Here is a 5,459-nt window from a genome sequence, read left to right as displayed (position 1 = left end):
AGGTGGGGGGCTGCAGCCCCGCAGGGTCCCTGCCCCTTCAGCCCAGCCCGTGCCACGGAAAGTGGCCCCCCGTGGGCAGGGGGGGACACATCCAGCCCCTGCAGTGGAGGGGCTGAGCTGCCGGAGCAGTGCCAGCGTTGCCTCCTTCTTTGGGAAACCGCGTCATGCCGAGGTCGAAACTTGGCCAGTTTGCAAACAAGCACCGGGGCCACGGGGATTTCTTTACAAAGGCTGTTTTTTTCAGGTGATTTATTTCCAGGTTTAGAGCGTTAGGGCCATCCCACCTCCTGAGATTCTTTCTTTTTCACTGCCATCAGGATGGTGAGAAACTTGCTTTAGAAATCCAAAGCAAACACCCTCCTTTGGTGTCTGACTCCAGAGAACGGGCCTTAAACCCTCCAAAACAGGTGCAAGCAGAGGCAGGCTGAGGGCTCTGTGCCCTGTGGAGCCGGATCACCCATGGGTGCTGCTGTAGGCAGAGCTAGGCAGCAGAGGCAGCATGAGGGCGAGCAGGTGTATTTGGGGAACGGCCCAACTCGGGACAACGTAGGAATAACCCCCGAGGGTTACAGATGGGACCAGGCAGGCTGGGCGGCGTGGGGACGTCGTGCACAGATCCCCCTGGGATGCTCCCGTCCTGCGTGTGGGGGTCGCTGGGCTGGAGGCCGGCGCAGGCAGCAGGAGGGCTCGGAGGCATTACGAGTGGTGGGTGTTGACCTAGAAATCGCAAAGAATTTGGCCTGGCATGGTGCTGGTGGGCAACGTGCCAGCCTGGCAGCCGAGGGAAGTGCGGCTCCGCTCTGAAACGGCGTTCTTTTTCCCTGTGTCCAGCTGGGAGAGGCAACTGCCGCCTGCCCTGGGAGCTCAGTGAGCGTTCTGGGCTCGCTGGCGTCGAGGGGTGGGATACCCATTGCTCTTAGCAGAGGCATTGCTGGCTGAGCGTGAGCGGGGGATTTATTTTCGCTCCTCTGGGAAGCATGTGCTCCCACCAAGCATGGGGACGGTGCTGATTTCCGGCCAGGGAATGGGGAGAGAAGATCTGCTGGTGCTGGGGGAGTAATGCTCCATCCCAGCAGCTTTTGGTTACAAGACATGTTAACAGGCAGGAACGTGCAAGCATCCAAAGGTTGGAGCTGTGCAGGGGCAAGGCAGCTGCGTTGGCTCCAGCCCCCGGGAGCGCAGCAGATGAAGGCAGAACCCCCGTACCCCGCTGGGCAGAGAGGAATGGTGGAGGAGGGTCTCCTCTGCACAGAGCTCATGGGACCTGCACCCCTCAGCGGACCCCATGGTCTCGCTGGGCAGCATCGGCCCTGGGGTCACCGAGCACATTCCTGCTGGGGGGATGGAGCCAGCTGCAGCCATGCACAGCCTCCCTGTCCCTGTCACATGGGGTGACGCACGCCCGACACCGACCCGCATGGCAAACACCCCCCTTCCTTCCCCAGCAACGTGGCGCAGAGAGAAAATGAGCATCGTCCCCAGCCCGGCCCCCAGCTCACGAAATACGGTGCTCTGTAGTTCCTCTGTCCCTGTGACCGATGCTCTCGGTGCACGCATACACATCCCACCCCAGCCCAAACCCGGATGGAAACCTGTTCTCCTGACCGAAGGAGGAGAGGAAGGGCTCAATGCGTGCCGGGTGGCACCTTGTTGGTCGCCGGTATGTGCCAGCTCCTCAGTGGCCCAAGAGGCTTGGCTGGAGGAGGGGGGGGTCTCTGTGCTGTTCCCCCCACTCCAGCGGAGTGCTAAGTAAACAGTGACAAGGGGAACCTCGTTAATCCTGGTCATTCATTTACAAAAAGCCATTTAGAGCTGGCTATGCAGGCAGTTATCAGAGCACGGGGAGGTTTTCCCAGCAGGACCTTAATTCCCTCCGCAAATAAAGCCAGAGGGAGAACACAGCTTGTGTGTGCGATGGGTGGGGGCTTGGGGAGATTTTTGGAGCCAGCCTTCGAGGGACTGATGCCCACGAACCCCCTTCCTACAAGGAGCTGAGGGTCGTTGTGGGATTCCCTGTTAAGTGATTGCTCGGGTGCTGTTTCAGTGCAAATTGCTGCCATGCCACATCTCTCCCTGCAGCAGCCAGGCTGGCATTGTCCTTCCCAGTGCCGCACGGGAAGGACTGGGAAGCTGCAGGAGCCCAAACGCCAACCCTTGGCCCACATGGACACGGTTTTTCAGAAGCACTGCACATCCCTACGGCACATCGCGATGCTACAGACCCAGGTCAAGATCAAAGCGAAGCCAGTGGGGCTTAGAGATGTTACCAGGGAGGCAAAGTCCTTTGGTGGATTGGGTTGCCGTCCCACACCTTCAAGTTCATGGGCAAGGTAACAGCCAGGGTGCATGCCTGGGTGCATCCCGTGCCCTGTCTGTGCATGCTGACTCCCTCTTTCAGGGGCTCTCCCCTTTTAACCCCACCTGGAAGGGAAAGTTGGGGACTTCTCAGCCAGCTCAGAGCTCCTGGTTTTTCTGGCTGAAGATTAATCTGGCTAAAGATTAATCGCCTTTTCTATCTGACTGACCCAAGGGGAGACAGAATAGGCTGTGTCTGGGGAGGAGGTGAGGGCAGTGCCATCGGCGACGGTGTTCCCACACGTTCTCGCAGCCCGGGGCATCGGCGGGTCATAGCACGGAGGCACACAGCCCGGGACAGCCCTTCAGCCCATAATGAAAGTTTTGTAATTTTATGTTAATCCCGGCTCCTCCGTACTCTGATCTCTTTCCTCTCCCACATCAAATGCAAAGCCTTTTTGGAGGCTCCTGACTGTATTAATCTTGTTTTTGCCCTCATCGCCGCACGCTGTGTGCCTCGCAGGTGGCTCCTGTGGCTCAGGGGAGCGCTGCTGCCGCGTCATGTCCCCACTGTCCCCTCCATGCAGGAGTGGGATTAACCCTGCCCATGGGAGGCAAGGACAAGCATAATTCATTTTTTTGCAATAAAATGACTATTTTTTAAGCAGGAACTGTTCTTGGGGTGAGCAGTACTGTGCCACAATGTAAGGGACAGAAAGTCCCTGCTTTGAGATCTATTATTAATTGAATTTATCTGAATCTTGTCAAGATTAGACTTTTTGTGCAATGACCTTCACCACCATAAAGGCAGCCAATAGAAATGTGGATTTGGGGCATATCTGGGTTTTTCCAGTGACTTGGAGCAAAGCCGCTCTCTGCCTCAGTTTCCCCACCTGTAAATCAGATCAATTCTCTTTTCTGCAGCATTTTGGGTGACCAACGCCCCGAAAACCTCGTCCTCAGAGAGAAGCAACTGTCACGTCCCTCTGGGTGGGAGCCACTTCCTCATGCCTGTGGTGGCAAAAACTCCTGTTGCTGAACAACAGGGCCATGACGTCATTTGAACCCCGCGGCCTCCAACACCCCAAAGGTGTTGGGCTCCAATCTGATCCTGTGTCTTGGGTTTCGGAGCACTGGAACCAGCTTTGCACGGCAAATGCTGCAAAAGGCACTTGTTAGCTCTCTCATTAGTGCACCAAAGCCCCAACTGAACATTGCACTGAGGATGGAATCCTTATCCAGTCGTATTAGCTGCATTTTCTGCCTTCTGTGCCCATGCTGATAGTGAGCACAGCCACCTGGATGAAAATCCCTTCTCCGTCTCATGGAGGGGGAAGCAAAGGGCGACTCAGCATTCCTCCACAGACGCTGCTGAGTCACCACATTCACCTTTTATTCACCACGGCGGCAGCTTTGGCGCGGAGAGCAATTCCTCCCGGGCTTGCTGGGACCCTGCGGCCGGCGGTTTGCAGGGTGGGAAGAGCGGCATGGCCGCGGCGCTCTGGCGGGAAGGTGGCGGGAGCGGGATTATCTCAGAGCTGCCATTCCGCCAGCTGCACGCCACCGCTGGAGAAACAGCCAGCAAAGAGCTGGGGGGGGTTATTCAAGATCCCAGGTGTGCTTTGCGCCCTTTTGCACTGTATTTTAACACACATTCAAACTGCAGCGTTTCTACCCTTTCTTTTTCATTTTACCATGAATAATCCCTAGTGCTTTGACTCTTTGCATCTGACTTGAAAGCCAGGTTTTTTTTCTTTTTTTCTGCTGCCTCCCCTTGGATGTGGCATTGGACTTGACATTTGCACAGACCCCGGCAATTTTTACACAATTTATTGGCTTTCTGTACATTTATTCACTCTTTACCACATCACCTGGCAGCTGGGACACGGGCTGGGTGCCTCTATCCCAGCTCCCCGTCTTTGCTCTGAGGGCTCAGTCACCCCATGAGGGCGTGAGGGAGCCTTTTTGCTGGCTTTTCAGGAGATATACAGCACTATTCGGGGGAGCACACACAATTGTTCCCCAGGTTCAGCAAGGGGAGACTTCCTTTTGGCTCTGGCCATCCTTTGAATGAGGGGGTGTTAGCAGAAAGAGCATGGATTACTATAAAAAAAGAGATGGTTCTGCTGTACAGGGAAAAAAAACCCGCAAACCTTCCCAATTGCAACACCCCAGTGGGGAAAAGCGCAAGGGCTGCTGACCCCAGACAGGGATCTTCTCTCTTAGAGGACAAGATCCCCTCTAGCAGGTGTCCCCATGAAACATGGGTGGGCAGTCATTGCTGGGCACTGTCACACACAGAAAACAGTGCCCTGGCTGCGCATCGCCCCTTGCAGCAGCCAGAGCCCGGGCACAGCTGTTTGCAGCATGATAAGGTGGGTTATGAAACACACTGAAGTTGTTGAACAAAAGAGGAGCTTTGGGTTGTTTCAGCTCCTTTCCAGAGCCCGGGGTGGTTTGACAAGGGGAAGATGGATGGGAACGTGCCGGTCTCTTCGCACAGCAGGAGCCTTGCCTCAGAGCAGCATGAGACGGTGGGAGGCTGGGACTGTCTGTGCTGATAAAACCAGCTCCCTGCTCCAGGCCGGACATGGTTTATGAGGATGCAGAGCCCCGTAACTGCCCCGGTGGGTGACAAACCCAGCCATCCCCACCTGTGCTGCAGAGGGAGAAGACAGCAGCTTCCCTGTGGTGGTAGCCCTTCTTTCTGGAAAATGGATGCAAAGACAGGGGTAGTGACCTGCACTCCTGCAAAGGCCTACATTTCCATAATTCCTATTTCTATAATTTCATTTCCCTGGGCCCAAACCCCTGTAATCTCCCTCCACACCTTGTTTCTTCCCCTAGGTGTGCAGAAGAGTGGGCCTGGGCCTGGCACCCCAACAGCTCACCGGGGGACAGCTGGGTGGATTCCGCCCCCCACAGGACCCCGTGTTCTGTAGGGACATCGCTGAAACTGGGGTTGGAGGGGTTGAGCTCGGCCAGGCCGCAGCGGGGATGGCGGGCTTAGGGAGCCAGGCCTGCCCTGACAGAACGGGTGCACACCCGCCACACCGCTTCCAACATGGCGTCGCAGCCCGCCCGCCACTCCCAAACTGGCTGCCACGAAGGGTAGTGCGCATGCGCCTGGTCGCCTCCGGGACAACTACGCACACGGCTGATGC

General features: G+C 56.5%; 1 long non-coding RNA gene across 1 annotated transcript; it reads right to left on the bottom strand.

Annotated features, from left to right (window-relative positions):
* Nucleotides 1-232: 232 nt before the first annotated feature.
* On the bottom strand, nucleotides 233-1,729 carry LOC142604336 (uncharacterized). Its single transcript, XR_012838208.1, has 2 exons — nucleotides 1,606-1,729; nucleotides 233-717 (listed from the first exon to the last, which is right to left on the bottom strand). It is a non-coding gene; the product is annotated as an uncharacterized LOC142604336 (long non-coding RNA).
* Between the last annotated feature and the right edge of the window lie 3,730 nt (nucleotides 1,730-5,459).

The sequence above is a fragment of the Balearica regulorum genome, chromosome 18, assembly GCF_011004875.1.
Source record: "Balearica regulorum gibbericeps isolate bBalReg1 chromosome 18, bBalReg1.pri, whole genome shotgun sequence".
NCBI classification, from domain to species: domain Eukaryota; kingdom Metazoa; phylum Chordata; class Aves; order Gruiformes; family Gruidae; genus Balearica; species Balearica regulorum.
The sequence above is the reverse complement of the archived record's forward strand: the minus strand, read 5'-3'. Positions and strand labels throughout refer to the sequence as shown.